Here is a 17,634-nt window from a genome sequence, read left to right on the forward strand (position 1 = left end):
TAGGGGACTATTAATTGCAAGAAGTACTTCTCTAGTTATAATTCTGCAGCACTTTCTGTGAGGTGTATTTAAGCAAGAAATATATAAGAGATTGAAGTATTTACATAGGCATTTTTATTGTGTAAAACATACGAGAATATGTCTCTAGCATTATTTAAGAAAACAAGGATGGCCAGTCCCAGTGCTCTAGGTGATGTTATATTCCCCAGTAAAACATATAGTTATATGCAGTGCTGCACAAAAGTTGGAAGCTATTTTTGCAATGCAAATCTTAGTATTTCTCTGTTCTCAAAGATGTTCCATTCTGTTGTTTTGGGCAGCACCATGCTGAAGGCACCGTCTCCCAAATGAAGTGATGTACTTTGCAGGGATGCAAGTGAGAGCTGTTTTTTCTCAGCCGATTTCTAGCTCACTTAATTACAAACCTCTAACCTAAAAGTGTCCTGGGGAGTGTCAGTCAGATAGAGAAACCTCCCCAAACTGCTGGGAGGTGCTTCGGCTCAGTGTGACAGCCCCCCTGCGGGCGCTGTGCCCTACTCATCTGGGAGGTGAAGGAGTTCATCTCCTCAGACTAGCAGGCCTGCATTTATTTAGCACAGGGGAAAAAAAAGAGTAAAGAGGGAGGAAGAGAGGGGAGAAAAGGAAGAAGAAAGGTGGCAAGGAAGCAGTGATCAGATGACAATCTGCACGCGTGCAGTGGGTTGGGTTCTTCAGTGTCACATTGCCAGCTTCTGAGAAGCAAAGTGTTACATTTTGGGGGTCTATTTTAAAAATAGGCTATAGTTATTTATCATGTTTTTGATAGATCAGAAAGTAGTGGCAGTGTTATAAAAACTCTGGAAGGAGTAAGCAAATGAAAACGACACAGCTGCTTATTCAGGCTTTCACAGCCTTCCAAGAACAGGGCTTGCACTGCAGCGTGAATACGCGCTGCTTTTCCTTGGCTCAGGTCCACTATTTATGTCCCAGCCAGGCAGCTTGCATTAGAGTTTGGCCCTGATGTGAGGAAGCCCTGTTATTTGAATTTAATTGAAAAACATGGAGTCACAATTCAGATTTTAAAGCTTTTTAATTAGTAAAAGGTTAGGATGGAAAATTCAGCTTAGCTATGCATGCTGAATCTGGCCAAGGCTTGAAAACCAGTTAGGTGTTCACAGCAGACTGCAGCTCTTTCTTACCCTGCGAGCGCGGTGAACACTCCTGTCCCATGGCTACACCGAGGACTGAGAGCTGGGGGCACTCAGATCAGCAAGTGTTCAGTCCTCCTAGCACAAGCGCTATATGCCAGCTTAAACTCGTAACTCCTGTTAGTGGTCTCACGGGAATAGATGTCTGGATGTGATCTAGGACTATTTTACAGCTGTTGACAGATCGTCATATTCAGATAGGCCTGATGCCAGCAGAAATCCAGAATAATCCCATTCACATAAGTGGTGTTACAACAGTATAAAGCCACAGTAGGAAAACCAGAATCAAGCTCAGTGTGGAAAATTCTAGCAGGGAGTTTAGAGAGATCGTAAAACTTACTCATGCTCCGCTTCAGATGTGGAAGTTCTGTGATGGGCCTTATATCTGGCTGCTTAGGGTGCTGAAGATGAAGAAATTATATAAGGATCCCCTCATATGAATGTCTCACCAAACATTTAATTACCTCTCAGTGAACTGCAAATTAACATTTGAAACAGAGTGTGCAGCTTTCCGCCTCAGTATAATATAAAACAGCTTAGGCTTCCAGGATGTTGTCTATCTTGACTTCAACAAGGCTTTTGATACTCTCTCCCATAACACCCTCATAGGTTGCTCAGGAAGTGCGGGCTGGATGAGTGAATCACAGAATCACAGAATGGGTAAGGTTGGAAGGGACCTCTGGAGATCATCTAGTCCAACACCCTTGCTCAGCAGGGTCACCTAGAGCATGTTAGACAGGGTTGCATCCAGGCAGGCCTTGAAGATCTCCAGAGAAGGAGACTCCACAACCTCTCTGGGCAACCTGTCCCAGTGCTCCGTCACTCTCACAGAAGAAATTCCCCCTCACGGTCAGGCGGAACTTCCTGTGCTTCAATTTCTGCCCATTGCCTCTTGTCCTGTCAGACGGGACAACTGAAAAGAATTTGTCCCCGTCCCCTTGACACCCTCTCTTCAGGTACTTATACACATTGATAAGATCCCCCCTCAGTCTCTCTTCCCCAGGCTGAAGAGGACCAGCTCTCGCAGCCGTTCCTCATAGGGCAGATGCTCCAGCCCTCTGGTCATCTTCGTAGGCCTACGCTGAACTCCCTCCAGTAGCTCCATGTCTCTGTTGTACTGGGGAGCCCAGAACTGGACACAGTACTCGAGATGAGGCCTCCCCAGGGCTGAGTAGAGGGGCAGGATCACTGCCCTTGAACAGTGAGGTGGATTGAGAACTGGCTGAAAGGCAGAGCTCAGAGGGGTTGTGATCAGTGGCACAGTACAGTTGGAGGCCTGTAGCTAGCGATGTTCCCCAGGGCTCTCTACTGGCTCCAGTCTTGTTCATGAGTGACCTGGATGGAGGGACAGAGTGCTTCCTTAGCAAGTTTGCTGATGATACCAAGATGGGAGGAGTGGCTGACACACCTGAGGGCTGTGCTGCCATTCAGAGAGACCTGGACAGGCTGGAGAGTTGGGTGGAGAGAAACATCATGAAGCTCAACAGAGGCAGGTGCAGGATCCTGCACCTAGGGAAAAATAACCCCAGGCCCCAGTACAAGCTGGGGGGGGGGTGACCTGCTGGAGAGCAGCTCTGCAGAGAAGGACCTGGGAGTGCTGGTGGACAAGAAGGTAATCATGAGCCAGCAATGTGCCCTTGTGGCCAAGAAGGCCAATGGTCTCCTCGGTTGCATTAGGAAGAGTGTTGCCAGCAGGTGGAGGGAGGTGATCCTGCCCCGCTACTCAGCCCTGGGGAGGCCTCATCTCGAGCACTGTGTCCAGTTCTGGGCTCCCCAGTACAACAGAGACATGGAGCTACTGGAGAGAGTCCAGCGTAGGCCTACGAAGATGACCAGAGGGCTGGAGCATCTGCCCACGAGGAACAGCTGTGAGAGATGGGCCTCTTCAGCCTGGGGAAGAGAGGAGATCTTATCAATGTCTACAGATACCTTAAGGGAGGGTGTGAAGAGAATGGGGCCAGACTTTTTTCAGTGGTGCCCAGAGACAGGACAAGAGGCAATGGGCACAACCTGAAACACAGGAAGTTCCACATGTATATGAGGAAAAACATTTTTCCTATGAGAGTGACGGAGCACTGGCACAGGTTGCCCAGAGACGTTGTGGAGTCTCCTTCTCTGGAGATATTCAAAGCCCACCTGGATGCAACCCTGTGCAAAGTGCTTGAGCAGGGGTAGTGGTGGTGTGTGGACTAGATGATCTCCAGAGGTCTCTTCCAACCTCAACCATTCTGTGATTCTATGTTAGTGTGCTCTAAATTACACTGCAAGCTGTGTAGGCCTTTACCTAGACCAAGACTAAAGAGAGAAAAAAAAAGAGAGATTTAGAACTAAGACTGGGATTCAGTATTTTCAATGATTTATTCACCCATCAAAAGAAAATTTGAGACAATCAATATTTTAAACACGCATGGGTTGAATTTGGCAAATAGTTTTGTATTAAAAACACACACACACATATTGCAAAAACACTGAAATTGTTCAGTCTGGCATTTCCCAAATCACATATTTTGATTTTCAGACTGGATTTTTAGGCACATACCTGAGTACAGCTCGCAAGAGGAGGTCTGTTGCAGGATGACAAACTACTTGCAAGCTGAAGTCCATGTCTAGGACAGTCTGGAATGGGAGATGAGGCAAATTTTTTCATCTAGTCAAGTTAGAATATGGATTTGAAGGCAGCTGCCCTCCCTATTGGAAAAGTAAGAGAGGATAAAGGAAAACAAAACGTTTATCTCTGTTTTTTTGATTACTTAAAAAGCAGCTTTTGGTTAACTCAGCTCAGTATTTTTTTTTCCAAAACTAGGAAAAAAAAAAAAAAGATTTACATGTCTCTGCTTAAAGCAACCTTTCTATGCATTTTTCCTTAGCTGAGCCAACCACAAGCAGAGCTACGTAAGTAACAGTATAGGTGTGAAAGACTGTGAACATGGATAAAGGAATTACTGTATATTCTTGTTCTTGATTTGGAATTATGATAAACATTTATCTACTAATGCAAATCAAATTCACTCTATGAAGATTGATTTCTGTATAATTTGACCTTGTCTAATAAGTCTTCTTGGCCAGATGAATTACAGGGACTTTGCGCTGATTTATTTCTGCTTATGCATAAAGCACTGTGTGTTTTTTCATTTATTATGCTTAGCACATCAGACTCGGGAAGATTATCTTATTTGAAAATTAAATTTCATACTTTCATATCTTTCAGCTGTTTGACTATGGTCCTGTTCTCCAACATGGAGAAAATTTATAGGAAGCAAATGACCTTGTGTTCTGAAGTTTGCATGTTAAACAATAATCCCAGAACTGTCACTGACAGTACATTTGTGTGTACTGATGTTCTGATGGAGGAAAAAAACAAAGCAATATAAATGTTACTTTAAACATTTTACTCTCGTCTATGTTCACAAATACTAACATGGCTTAATGACAGTCATATGGTTATTGTTTCACTACAGAGAGAATTTGCCATTATTTGGTTCCTTTCTCCTTATTCTGTATTCTTTAACTTATTCTATTACTCTCTACACTAACTCCATCCCAAATCGAAAGCTGCTGGCAGTAATTGAAAGGCTCCCTTTCATTTAAATAGCCTGTGCATCAAGCCCATGACGTCAACCATGTCTTAAGTTCTTGAATGCATTTTAAATCGTAAGTATATCATAACACAATTGTGTGAGGGGGAAGATAACTGTGCTTGTAATTACTCTTTTTAATATTATTATATTTCATTTGAAGTAACCTCATGTTGCTAATTTCTTTGGATTATCCCAGTTCGCTTTTTCCCTCCAAAATTGCTTACATTTGAAAATTTCCTATATATTGTATATTCCTCTATCCTCATTTAATCAACTGCCCGTTTTAGAGCATTTATGATTTTAGTATAATCGTTTCAGCACTGACATCTTCAGCATCTCCCTTGATACCTATTTGCATCTGTTTCAACAAATTGCAGCCCATTTATCATTATTAATTGTTTACAGTCCTTCAAGTGGTCCGTGATTCATCTCAATTTTTTTTGATATAGGCCTCCTCATTTCTTAAAATATGAAGCTGAGTTACATCATTTAGCCAATTATCTAAGTAGGGGAGTAAAGGTGAGTAAAATTATTCTGTTCATTAAAAAATTTTTGTTTTTTGACAACTATATGGTAGGACAATAGATACAGCTTTCACAAAACTCAGCTAGTCATGTAAATCCTTCCAAAGAGCTAACAATACAAACATTTTTTGTCATATGATACATTTATATATCTGCATATAGATGCACAGATATATATGCATATATGTTTACTTTTATTTTTTAATGAAGTTTTATCTATATTAGAATTAAGATGTTCTGGAATTCTCTACCTATATAGCCATGTTTGTAGGACCTTAATCTGCAAAATATTTAAGCATATTACAGAATGGAATTACACTGATATGAATAGAATTATATGCCTGAAGAGATGCATTTAGTATCTTTGACTGGGTTTGAGCTTTAGGACTTGAAGGCAAACCAATTCTAAAATAGCTTCACATAGTTTTTGTGTTAATGAAAGTGTCAACATTTAAATGGTGAATATCTGTTTTTGACTTAACAGTAACAAAAGTAAGTCTTATTTGAGTTCTGTAAGGACTATATTGCCTTCCCTTTTAAGACGATACAGATCTGATTTCTAGCCCTTCAACTATTCACATTTTGAGCCTGAATAGTGCCTATGCTGTACCTCAGAAGTGTATAGTTGTAACAGAAAAAAATCCACATTTGAGAGGGAGAAAAAAGTATTCCCCTGGAAGGCTGGTAAAAATTAAATAGCAGGTGTTTGAAACTGCTCAGGTGCTTAGAAAGTTATGTTTTGCTGAAGGGAGAGGAATTAGTACCCAAAGAGCAGGCAATGTATTAAAAATGCATGAAAAATGAATAAAAACATATGATGCATTGTGGAACCATGTGATAAAATCAGTTTCACAGTGTATCATGCAGCTCTGCAGTTGAATGTTACTAACTCACAATTCTGCTGAGAGTCTCAGAATATTTAGTATATTTTTAAAGTCCCAGGTCTTAAATTCATATGATTACAGTGGGAATTCCAGCTTTAATTAAAATGAAGTAAGTCCCTGCTTACAGAACAGAGCTACAAGACATGTTCATATATACCCTAAAGGCTTAGAAATCAAAAGACAAATAAAAGCAACCTGTAAATTTTTGTTTGTATGGACTTTTATTCCTGTTAGATTGTAAATAAACTTTATTTGTTTCATCTGGAGGCTGCTTTATTCAAAATGAGTAACAATCTACAGTACTGAGCTATAGAGAGGAACACAATGAAATGAGACAACCTGCAAAGCATTCAATTGGATTTATTGCAGGGTTGCAGGGTGACAAACTCTATCTTGGTAAACTAAAACACTAGCAATAAAGGTTAATAACGTAATAGCAAATATGTCATCTACCTCACTGCTAGTGAAAAGCCTCATGAAACTGCACTGTGTATTCAACTACTAAGATATGATCAGCTGTGTGTAAGGAAACCAATAAATGATGCCTCAGCAGACAAACCATCTATTTTTTTCCTCATTGTAATTTTGGATAATAAATTCAATGACTATATCAAAGATCAAGAAAGTTTTGTTCTGAGAATTACCACATATTTACTGCTATGAAACTCTGCAATATCCTTTCACCATTTGCTATGACCAGCTCTGGGATCACACCGGCATACAAAATACATGAAAAAAATGATGGTATTACTGAGTTGGCAGAATCAAGTATCCAGAATTTTGGAAGTGCCCCAGTTACAGTTTTGTGTAACTCCTACGTTTTATGAGGTTGTATGTAAGTGTTGACTAGCATAGCTAGTTGATCCCAGCACTTGCATGTAATGTTGAAGATTGCTTTTTCTATTTTATATCTGAAGAAGCCTTTGTATGTCCAAAACTTTTTTCTGCCTCTGATATCATTTGCTATAATAAAAGATACAACCTGTGACTGCAAATCTTGCTTCACAGGTGTTACTGATAGTTTTTAATGAGTGATCCAAGTTATCTTTCTTACAGAACAACTGTATACAGAAATTTGTCATTCCTCTTCTCTGAGCTCTTCAGTGTGTTCCCCTCAGATTAAAGGCAACTAGTCCCTAAATCTCATCTCCCATGTCCTCCTTCCCCTCTCTTTTTGTTATCTCACTCAGCTCCCAGGTTTCTTGCCTGGCTGGTCCCAGTTTTACCAGTCACTTTGTCAGGGTCAACTCCTTTGGCTTCCCAGCTCCATCTGTGCTGATTCCTCAAATGCCTGGAGGGAAAGCAGTGCGAGTCGCTGAAAACACAGAAATGACATGCTGCTGCTTCTCCGTACCCATCCAGAGCAACCGTTACTGGGAAAGTATAACTTCACCGCTGTAGATTTGTTGGAAAAAGCACGCTTAGGGGTTAGGTGCTCTGGGGGTAGCAGGTGCACAGTACGATCACGCAGGAGCCTCGGAGCAGAGGAGAGCGCTTTGGAGCGGCCGGCACCTTCCTGCTTCCATCACACAGCGGCCAGAATTAGGTGGAGCATACTCTACTAGCAAGGCCAATAACGTTGAAAACTTATTTTAATGAGCCTTAAATTAAAAATAATAACCGATTTTCACATATTCCAAAAATGAAAGATTCTTAATATTTTGTCAGAAAGCGCAGCATGAGTTGAAAAACCCCAGCAATTAATGAGTAACTGATAATGTAAATACCGCAAAGATAGCTGCGTCTTGTGTAGATATTTTTTGAAAAATATTCTGAAAACTTGACACTAAAAGGAGTGATTTTTGTTTCTTGAATGTCTTTATAATTTTTCGGCAGCATTTTATAGTTCTTATATTGGAGAAGGGTAAAAGACGCAGAGAAAAAAACAAAAGAGTCAAAACAATTATAAGAAAAGTGGCAGAAAAGGGCTCTTTAGGGTAAGCAGAGAGTACCTTGAACCTCTATTTGAACAGCCAAAGGAAAGCATATTTTCGGACACATTAAAGTCTATCTTTTTAATTTAAAATGATTATGTAGATATATTGATAAAATGTATCAATATTTGTCAAAATACTCTATCAAATTGACAAGTTAAAAGAAGTGAAAATACTAAAAAGAAAAACTGAAACTTATTGGTTTTTGAGTTTCTAATTTGAGAGATTGATGTCTGCATTTTCAAATTCTCGAGAGGATCAAATCAACATTTTTTGATCCCATGCCATTGGTAACTTTCTTTAAAAACTAGCCATATTTCAGTGTTTCTTGCCCACGCTGGCGAGGGATGGCTTTGTGTCAAAGACCTTTTTCCAAAGCTCTGGGAGTTTTGAATCCTCTCAAAGAGAAGATCACAGGAATGTACTAACATAGGCAGAGCACTTTTTTCACCTATTCCCATTGAAAACAAAACTATTTTGACATTTGAACAAAAATAAACTAAATGAAGTAGCTACTTCAGCTTGGACACTTTCAGGCTAGCAAAACCATAAGTAGTTGAAAATGGAGCTTAATTTTTGGAGGCTTTAGTAACAGATTAAGGTACTAGATGTACTTGTAATTGAGAAGAAAATGTATCAAAAAATAGTAGGGTTTATCCATGAGTTCATTCACCCTCTAGGTATTGTAGTTGCTTTGTCATTTAGGTTTATATCTTTTTGGAGATCTGTTCAATTCTAAAACTAGAGTTTCATGAAATGCAAAAATATAATTTTATACAAAACTGCTTCAAGAAATTTTTCCTTCCCTTATTCTTTCCCCTGCTCCTTAATTCCCAGACATTTAGTCTTGCTCTGTGCCAAGGGGTGAATTCACTACCCTCAAATCAGCACCATATAACTGTTCATAGGGCCATTCTTTTAACTGGCTTGCTAAAATGATTTGGTCCAAGATCAATACTGGATGCATCTTCACAACATGGTTGACTCAGATTTCAGTACTAAAGTTGCTCATGTCAGGTTATGCTAATGTAAGTAAAAGTAGCTGCAATGAAAATTGGAGCGTTGTGTCTATACCAGAACTGAGAGCACTGTTTATGGCAGTAATATTTCTTGGGATATATCCCATGATCCTTAACACTGTCGGACACTAGGGTACCCTCTGAACTATTTGGATGAACAAAGATGGTAGCAGAGAGACACAGAGGAATGTGCAGTAGAATGGCTCTTCCATGCTTCCATAACTGCAGGATAGGTATATTAGCAGCTGATGAATTTTACTGGTCTAAATTACATCTTTTGATGATCTTGGATCAGCCAATATAATCTAGAAATAACATTGTATTTGATTTGAGATTGCTCATGGCAAAGTTCTAAAATGTCTATTTTTGCTGTTCATGGCTTTTGAACATCCCCCATCCTTTCAGCTTTCAGTCCTCCTCTCCCTTTTAACTATTGTCACTGCCTGCTTGACTCAGGGCCTGAGCGGAGGCAGCAGCAGAAACTGGAGATAGCAAATAGCAGAAGATACCTCAGGTGCCCCATTAGATAGCCCTCACTCCATTACAGAATTGTTTCCCCTCTCAAATTGCCCTTGTTCTAGGGCTGAACTAAGGGATACATTCAAGTTATCACTATATAGTCAACTACACAATGAAGAAAAAACATGGAAAATTAGTTCCAAACTTGTTTGGAGAAAGAAGGGATAAAGTACCACTGGATTTAGTGGAGTTGCTCCTTTGGGCACAAGGAATGAATCTGGACGACAGTTAACCTTAATTTCAAAGTTCTGTGCTTTTATTAGTATTTACATTTCTCTAGTACTATATGGCTTCTCTATACACTTCAGTAGCAGTTCATGAAACTGTATCTCTGCAATCCCATTGGGCTTTTGTCAGTAGGATTGTTGTAGTTTTTCCAACAAGATTATAAGTGCTCATTTGCTTTCTGCAGAAGTTTTACCAAGCTTCTATTCATATCATAATGGATTATTGACATAACACAGTAGGCTGTTACGAAGTATTCCACTATGTGTAATTAGAGAGCATTTAATCTGCATAATAAAAATCCATATGAAAAGTTGCTGTCATTCAAGCCCAAAAGCTGCTTATCTAAATGAAGTATCTAGTGTGCCCCATAGATTTAAGGATGGAAAATTTTGAAAAAGCTCATGTAAATTGCCAAAAGCAATCCAGATGTGGGCAATCTGATTTTTTTTTTTCAAATAAGTAAAATAAAATGGCATATGGATTTGAACATTAGCGTCCAACTTACATCTTAGATCATGTTTTTACAGCTATTTGGTAAATCTTTCCTTTCCCATTCCTCCTGCCTTTGGTAGGGTGCCAAGGCAGTGTACAGGGAGCTTGCTTCGGGGCCTCCCCACCAGGGCTGGGAGGCAGGAGGAAGCAGGCTCTCTGCACTGCCCCACACCTGCGCAGGGGGTGAGAAGTCAAGCTAGCACCTGTATATCATTCCAGACCCACTAAGGTATGTAGAGTAGAGCTTAACTGGGAATATCAGTGGTTCATAGACCATTCCTGGGCTATCTGCCTCAAGATCATTTTAGGGTTAAAAAAAAAAGAGAGAGGGAACAGAAGCTCTGACTGATAATGTGGTCTAGTGCTGAATGGCAAATCAGTTAGTGGTGGAAATATTTTATCCCTATAACCTGGCAGTGTTTCCTTCATGCAAGCTTTTAATAGATCAAAATTTGTAAACAAACAAGCAAGCAAGCAGTGTTAGCAGAAAAAAAGGAAATCACAATATTTATGAAGCTTTAAGGAGAATTTTTCAAAATTTTCTTGTTTTAATTAATATTTTGTGGTTTTTCTTTAGCTAAGGAGATTCCTTGAGTTCAAAATTAGCCAAAGCTGAAGGGTATTAACTTTTACTTTAAAAAAAGAATCTGTTCAACCAGTGCCACTTCTTGTCACAGTGAAAATCTGTCTATAAGTAGCCTGAAAGCAGACAAATGAAAAAAAAAAAGAGGTAAAGAGGTAAAACCTCAGCTATAATTTCCACATCAGCCTTTTACAGTCATAGTACAATACAGCCATTCTGTGGTATCATAAAGAGTTTTTAGTTGTTCGTCTGGTGATTTAAAGCCCTAAAATTGTCAGCATAGTGTAGAATGTTATTGTGCACAAAAGGAAACCACACTGCATAAATTCTATAGTACCTTCTTCGTTTTGCCATCAAAATAATAAACTCAATTACTGGAGAAAAGGCATGTGTAGGAAGCACAGTGGGCTTGTCGTGGCATTCCTGAACTGCTATGTGTGTGTGTTGAATTATGCAGAAGTGCAGTTCACAAAAAAATGGAAAATTGTGCTGACACGTGAAGGTATAGCAATATTCCAATGAGCAAATCTTATAGAACAACATTTAAGTGTCCATTGCAAGACTCTTACTTTCATACATAGAAATTAATGTCAAAGTGAGCATTACTAATTGGGTAATAAGATGTTCCAGAGTTTACTTTAATTCTGGCATTTAACTTTTGAATATTTGTCTTTACAACCTTAATAATATTCTTTTAATTTAGCTTTTCTACACAATATGGATTTGGAGGATCAGACTCATAAATTGCAGGTCCCCCCAGATCACAGGAATAAGTGCGTGCATTTGCAGTTCTTAGCCTAGGAGCTAGGATTTGGGGCTGTATTATAATTTAAACCAAAGAATGTTAATTTTAGTATATGCATAAAACACTTGGGGCTATCTTAGAGGAGTCCCAAGATGTGCCATCAACCCAGATACTACACAGGGCTTTCAAGAAACAGCAATTTCAAGGTCTGAGTTAAAAAAAAATGTGATAAGAAATATGTTGAAAGATACTCTAAATCCCTTCATCAGAGAGAAAGAGATAATAACAACACTGAGTAGCTAAAAGTATGATCTTTAGAAATCTTAATGATGCCTAATAACTCATGTGAGTTGTTAAATTTACTATTCTCATTTTACAGCTAAGAAAAAAGAAGTACAAAAGTGAAAACTAACATTTTCATCTTTTGGGCACATAAAATTTTTCAGCGTAACCCCTATTTACCCATCATGTTTTGGGTAACGTGACCATATGTCATGTTTTTACATGCTAGTGACTGAGTCCTTAATACAAGTAAAAATTAAACTAATGCATTAAGGAAGGAGAAATGTGTAGGGGGGAGAGAAGGGCTCCCATTCTGTCAGGCAGCTAATGATTAGTGACCCTAACAGCAGCTGTTTGAAAGCACGATGTTGAAAGCTTTCTCACAGGCCAGCCACCCGTAGGTCCTTCCCCTCTGAAAGAAGAACGTGTATTTCGACGGTTCTCAGTCAATCTCGGTTTGGTCATCTTTGTCTTATGAGACCTACACTTGAATTCTTGTAAAGCAGGCATCCATAGAGTTTTAGTTTGTGTCGCTCCTAGTCTTTTCCTCACATTAACTCCCCTGATCATCCTTTGGCTTCTCTACAGTCTCTTCTATCCTGGAATTCTTAAATTCAGAATCTTACTCATTTTCCTCTTCCTTTTGTGACAGAAACTGAGGGTGTCTCCTACTCTGCATTCTGTCTGTGACAAAGATCATCTTTATGAGAGAATATTGCCGTTCGAGCCCCTAGTTTGCCGCTGTGTGTGACGTATATATGACGTGCTGTTTTGTAGTTCCCTAAATATACTCTACCATGTGGATTTTTTGGTGTTTATAAGGAATTTACAGTGCCACAAGTTTTAACAGAGATGGTTATCAATCATCAATCATCAATCAATCATCAATTATCAATCAAGCAGTCCTATTGATTTCTATTAAATACTTCAGCAGATGACAATCTTCATTTCAAGAATGCTGCTCTATCTTAGTTAAGTAGAGATCAGAATCCAAGTTTTTTTTTTTTAATCATCCTTTAACAATTTTGATATCATTTTCTTATCAATGAGGATTATACTGTGAAACACCTGTGCTCAATAATTCAGTCTCCTACATCAGGTTCTGGTCTTTCCTTTTCTTTGGCAAGCTTGACTAGTGTTTTTATCTTCTTACTGTCTTTATGCTTTTTGTCAACTTGTTGTAAATTTGGCTTCCTCTGTTCAGTACCTGTCTACATATGTCCTCATGCTGTCACGTACTGATAAGCACACTGGGAGAAGCACAAACTCAGCCTCCTCCTCTTTCCAGGCACTCAGTTTTGAGGTATTTCAAGGCCCCATCTTAGCAGTCTGTCTGATTTGGCAGGAGTGAGCCCACCAGTCCCTGCTCCAAGTTCTGTACATATATAATTATTCATAAAATTAGGTTATTTATAAAATGTATATATAATGATATGCAATATAAATATAGACTTTCCATATATATGTGTGTATGTATGTATGAATATATATATAAACTTTGCTCTTTGCTCAGGTTTTCAGCTTTTTGGGGGGAGAAACTTCACCAGATGTCTCTGAAGTTACCTGCTTCCTTTACCTGGCATAGGCTGCTGGACTTTCCCCAGAGGAACCTGTTTTTCCACCTTTGATGGCTGCAGCTGTTTTCTTAACTGTCTGAGGGAAATGCACATCCCTGGGAAGATGTTCAAAGTTGGATTCAAGTCCTGGACTTGTAGGGATCCCTGGTGTTATCTCTGAGAACAGTTAATAAGGAAATCAGTAGGTTCTTCAAACAGTCTGAAGAACAAGCTGTCCAGCTGAACCTCCTGGAGCGTTTACATTGCTACACCCAGAAACAAGCTTTGGACAAAAAAACCTGCTGTTTCTCAAGATGTGGTTTGATCAGATGTAGGTCTACAAGGGTTGGCTGTTCACCTTTATTTCAAAGCATTTCTTCCAAGACCTTCTGGTTTGGAACGGTGACTCAGAAGACTTTCCAGAATAGCTGAATAGTGTGTGGATGCCAGCCATGACTCTAACATTGCTCAGCTGCATGACTTATAATATATTCACTTTGTCCCTACCTGGACTCTTTATAGAGAGATCCTTTTATTTGATGTTGGCTCTCTGTATATAGCTTCTGCTTGTGCTTAGGGTTTACCAGCTTCCTATGTATCATTAAGTGACTCAGCTATTGACTTGGCAATATTCTTTACCTTTGTATCTTGAGCATTCCTTTATAATGAAAGTCCTTCAGAAGAGAAAGTGCAAGACTCAGCACAGGAGCTCTTCCTCCTCTTTCCCTAAACACCTCTGGAGGAACTCTTAGCTCCATAAGAAAAATCACAAGACCAAGCCCACAGGAGCTCCTAAGACACCAACCTGTCCCTTTAAAACAGTGGTGGAGTAAGAAGATGACCTATTTTCAGTGGGTTCTGCTTCCAGAGAGTTCCTCAAGACACAAGAGCAGGCTGAAGGTCTCTCTCTCTCCCTCCCTCCCTCCCTCCCTCTCTCCCCCCCTCTCTCCCCCCCTCTCTCTCTCTCTCTCTCTCTGTCTCTCTTTTTTTATGGTTATAGGGTTCTGTTATCCCATTAGTTTTCCACCTTAACATGTCCATCTCAGAGGAATTTTGTGTGCACTTAGCTTGACTTGTTCCTTATATAGACCATACCCTTTAATTACTTTAAAAGTTTTGCTTTGACTAATGGGAATACTTTATATCTCTTAAAAAAAAATCCACTGAATCAACTTGGTGGATATACTCTAGTCAGAGGTAGTACCCTATGCCTTTGATGTCCAGTCTTTCTGAAGAACCAGCCTTTCTGCCCTAGAGCTGGTTGGTCTCTGTAGCTTGTTAGATGGTTTCTTGATTCCTTGGCCAGGGGAGAATGCCTTCTCAGAAATTTCTTCCATGACCATAGTCATCTACTAGGTAAGACAAGATATGATTGTAGTGATTCTTTCATGGCTGAAGGCAGTTTTAGCTCCAGTACCCCCTAATTTCTTGGTACAATGTCCTAAAACAGTGGTTTTCAGTGCCAGGACCTCCTAGTGCAAAGCTTGCCTCCAGTCAGCGGTAAGCAACAGCTCTCTGGATTACTATTTACGTGCTTATCCTGGTTGGTGATACCTTGATTAACCACAACAAAGTTTCCACCAGGCACATGAGGCTGGTGTGCTGCCATATGATGATAACAAGGAGAACAGGACTTTTTAATCAGTTTGTGTAAAGTGCTGTGGCAGCCGTACCCACTCTGTGTCAACAAGCAGAGGTTTTTCCATTGGGGAAAGGTTGGGTGATGTTTTCTGAACGTTTCTCCCACCCCCCAAGGAGTTTCTCCTCATCAGGACTTACTCCTCCTTGCCATGTAAGCCTGTCCTTATATCTTTGGTCTGATACTTGCCAAAAAAATGACTTTTTGTTCTATTCTTGATTTATCAGTGAAAACAGCTTTGAAGTTATTATTTCAGCCAGCAGAGTAAAGGAGATGATAGCCTTTATATCTGGACTCCTATATACTACATCTTTTGGACTTTACCATTTATACTTATCCTAAATGCCTTCCTGATTAATGTTAGAATTTCATCTTAATTTTGAGGGTGATTTCTATCAGCTATCCCTAAGCTACATGCTTCCAGGATTGAGTTGTCTGGCATATTTTTGATATTATTGGCATGCTCTTGCACTGAGACAAAAATTATCTGGTTAACTGTGCTTGTGTATAATCACACTGACAATATGAGTGAAATGGACTATATATCTCAAAGAAAAAATTACAGATAAGTTATCTTTTTATGTATTATTTCTCTATTCAATAATGCATTTGATTATGTTCTGCTTTTCTTTGTATTTTTGTTTTCTATTTCCTTGGGCTTCTTTTTTCTATAATATCTGCTCTTTCATCTAGCATCTGACATATTTCCAGTCCTATAACAGATACAGTGCTTCATTTCTGAAACAATTGCAGATTTTAACTCTTCCTAATTTTGTCTTGCCTTTGCATGCAGTTCATATTCATCACAGTACAATTACCCTCTGGTAAACTAAATTTTTCTTGTTTGTATTCAACACAATTAGATTTTAATTTCAAAAGCCTTGGTGTAGCTTCAAATATTGTATACTTGTGTGTTCTGTCCAACTATAAATAGTATGCAGTCTATTCATATTCAAAGTAGTAATCCAGTCTTTGCACGTAGCAGTTTCTTGAATAATTTTTGCTGTGATTTCTCCTTTCTATCTGTTCTTTGTTTCTCTTCAGCTCCGGCCTGTAGACTTTTGCAAAATGGTATTACTTCTTATAAACATCACGTATTTGTGCAAAGATCTGTATTTTCTTTCAAAACTTTGTGCAATTTCTTACGTGGCTTCTTGTAAATCCACTTCAACAGCATTTTTCAGACTAATCTTCAGTCTTCTGTTTTGTTTTGCAATTGCACTTTTTCATGGGTTTACAGTTTAGTATATATACAGCTGCACCTTTTTGATTTCTTATGTGAAACTCATCGTTTCATCGTCACCTTTCTGTGACTGAAGAATATTGCACATTTCTTTAATGCTATGTAACAACTGTCTTGCTCTTCCTCACCTGCATATAAGCTATTCAGCAAATCTAGCACAGATGACCTGCAATATTTCTTAGGTCACTTTTTTATCTTCTCAAAAAGACAAAACATTCTTTCCCTATTTTGCTGCAGTTGTCTAGTATTTCTGAAAAGTTGGAGCCATACTGGAGTCCTCAGTGGTTTCTCTTTTCTTCTACTCATGTATCTATTCCATTGCTGGTGCTACCTGGTTTTCTGAGATGATAATAAAATAGAACTCCAAATCAGGATTTATAAGATGAATCATTATTATAACCAAAGAGAAGTTAACAGGAAAAAAATCCATGTATCCTATTCTATCATGTGAACAGCACTGACTGACTGTAGCAAGAACTATTTGAAACTAGAATGCTTCTGGCTTCCTAAAGTGCCTTTTACCATGAGTGTTATTTAATAGTCACAGGTGTTATGTACTTAAAACTGTCTCTGAAGTCAAATGAGGAAGAAACTAAATGGTATATTTATGCACCAATTATAAAAGACCAAGTTTAAAAATTGGCTTCTAATGACCTGCTTTTTAGGAGTTCTTGCATTCAGAAAGTTGCTCCATGTTGTTTTTAATGGAGATATTCCAGAAAACTGCTTTCAGTTCCCAAATGACTGATCTCCTAATTGAGTGAAACTTGCCAAGCCTCAGATCTACAAGAAGCTCATACAGTACAGGTACAGTACTTTGACATAACAAAGATTTAATTAAATACTATACTTCTAAAATCATCATAGCTGAGATACTACCATTTTGTTTCACTTTATGTACAGGAAAGAAATAAAATGGAAACAGAAGAAAACAAGAGTGTATTTACTTATTCTTCGGCTGTATTTTTTTTTTTTCCAAAATAAGTCTTTGTGCTTCTTCTCTTTCTAACAGATGTTTTGGTAACTTGCTCTTGAAAATGAAAACAGGAAGTAAGACAATAGTTTGTGAAGAGTCTTTTCGTTTGGGAAATAACACTATATAGTAACCTCAGTACAATCTGTAATAACTCCAAATACAACAGAGAAATACAAAAAGTAAGCAACAACAGTAAGTGCCTCCCAGCCTTAACGGTAATTACAGCTCTCTGGCCAGAGAGAGAT

General features: G+C 38.9%; 1 long non-coding RNA gene across 2 annotated transcripts in view; it reads right to left on the reverse strand.

The window, feature by feature from the left end:
* LOC134136010 (uncharacterized) overlaps nt 1-17,634 on the reverse strand; it is a 30,734-nt gene that overhangs the window by 1,889 nt on the left and 11,211 nt on the right. For both annotated transcript variants that reach the window (XR_009957408.1, XR_009957407.1), the window contains exons 3-4: nt 3,727-3,875; nt 1,528-1,588 (exon numbers count right to left, since the gene is read on the reverse strand). This is a non-coding gene — a long non-coding RNA (uncharacterized LOC134136010). The remainder of the gene's footprint in view (nt 1-1,527; nt 1,589-3,726; nt 3,876-17,634) is intronic.

The sequence above is a fragment of the Rhea pennata genome, chromosome 2, assembly GCF_028389875.1.
Source record: "Rhea pennata isolate bPtePen1 chromosome 2, bPtePen1.pri, whole genome shotgun sequence".
NCBI lineage: Eukaryota > Metazoa > Chordata > Aves > Rheiformes > Rheidae > Rhea > Rhea pennata.